The sequence below is a fragment of the Muntiacus reevesi genome, chromosome 2 (genome assembly GCF_963930625.1).
Source record: "Muntiacus reevesi chromosome 2, mMunRee1.1, whole genome shotgun sequence".
Taxonomy (NCBI): Eukaryota; Metazoa; Chordata; class Mammalia; order Artiodactyla; family Cervidae; genus Muntiacus; species Muntiacus reevesi.
In genome coordinates, this window is record NC_089250.1 from 266,559,157 (window position 1) to 266,561,315 (window position 2,159).

A 2,159-nucleotide genomic window follows, 5' to 3' on the forward strand; every position below is an offset into this window, starting at 1 on the left:
AGCGCGGTCTTAACCACTGGACCACCAGGGAAGTCCTCACAGCTGCCTTTAGACACAGTGCACTCGCCAGTTTGCCAGAGTCCCCACCACTCCCTAGTTGCTCACAGCCTCCTACCCTATTCATTTACCTGCCTGCCAGGCTTCTCTAAAGAGGGCCTGGCAAGACATCTGGGTAATTTTTTTTAATTTTTATTTATTTGGCTGTGCTGAGTCTTAGTTGCAGCACGAAGGATCTTCTTTTCTTTTTTAGTCGTGGCATTCGAATTCCTAATTATGGCATGTGGGATCTAGTTCCCTGACCGGGAACCGAACCTGGGCCCCCTTCACTGGGAGCACAGAGTCTTAGCCACTGGACCACCAGGCACCGGACCATTCAGGTGTCACTAGACACCTGAATTTATAATGGTTGATTTGTGCAGTTTCCCTTGACCACTCTCTCTCCACTCGGCTTTACCAAATGAAACCCTTCAAAATCAGACCGAAACGGCCCCTCCACTCTGGAGAATACTCCCAACATAATTAAGTCAGAGATTACTTCTCCCTCATCTGAACTCCGATAAGCGGTTGTCTGACAATCGAGTTAACACTTAACTCAAAAGACCGTGGAGTTTAATTCTCAATCAGGTTCCCCAGGACTATAAGCTCTAAAGTTGACTTCCAACTCTGCCTCATGTGTCTGTACTTCTCACAGCATCCTGCCGGGCACAGAACTCTGATCAAAGGAGCTCTCAGCAGCCCTTTCCTTGATGAGTGACAGGACTCCACTGTGCCACCTCTTGCCCTCTTTGAAAAGCCCTAACCTGTCAGCGTTGTCAGCCTTCACCCCCGCCCCCCGCCCCGCCCAAGCGCCACCTCCTCTTTCTCTCTCTGCATCAGGGTCACCAGGGAGAGAGTGAGCATGTCTGGGTAACATCAGGTTGTTGGGAGCTGGGAGATAGGAGAGACTTCCAACTTTTACCCTATGTAGAGCAACTCTTTCTTATTTTCCCACATCAAACACTGCTGTAAATTCTAGGCCTATTCTATTTGACCTACACAGTGTTTTTAAAAATTAGATCGGCAACAATTTTTATGTTTCATGGGAAAGATTTCAACTAGATATGTGAATTTCTGGCTTCTCTTGAAAATGGTTAGATTTTATATTCTCTGATAGTTAACAATAGGATAGAGTGAGGGACAAGAGGCTTCCCAGGTGACTCAGTGGTAAAGAATACACCTGCCAATGCAGGAGACGCAAGAGACACGGGTTAGATCCCTGGGTCAGGAAGATCCCCTGGATTAGGAAATGGCAACCTCCTCCAGTATTCTTGCCTGGAGAATCCCATGGACAGAGAAGCCTGGCGGGCTACAGTCCATGGGGTGGCAAGAGTTAGACACAACTGAATGTGCATGCACACATGAGGGGCAATGGCCATCTCTGGACTGGGTGATGGCCTCCAGTTCCCGTGGCCCTCACTGATCTTCCTGCCTGGGCCCCATAATCAACAGCATTATAATAATAACAAACATTTACTGAAGATTTATCATGTTCCAGGCTCTACTGCAATCACGTACATATCATTTAATTCCCACAGTGTCCCTAGAGGCATAAACTATATTATTAACCCTATTTTATGTATGAGGTAAATAAAAGTCCAGAGAAGTTAAGTAACTTGTCCCAAATCAAAGTTAGCATTCAACCCCAGGATGTCTGACTCCAAAGCCCTTCAAAGCCCACTTCACCATTCCACTGTGCTGTGATTCCACACTCGATACTGGGACTCCTTTCCTATATATTGCACTTAGATTCTTAAGTTGAACAATCAAGGAAAAATCTTCCTCCAGCCATGTACCCAATATAATTTTAACTATAAAGTTAACTCATTTCCACTGATCACTCATTGGAAAATAGAAAGACATCGAGAAATCAGAAGGCTGTGATTGCACTTGCCAGAGTGAATTCTTACACAGAATTAACTAAATGAAGAAAAGAGACATCAAAGTTTCTCACTCCACAAGCTGATCCTGGCAGAAAATGCAGATAATCATTAAAATCTAGAATATTTTCACAGTGAGGACAATGAGAGGATCCCTGGGGTCCTCAAGCATCTTTCAGGGAGTCTGTGAGGTCAAAACTATTTTCATAATAGTATTTACATGTTATCTGCCTTTCTTATTCT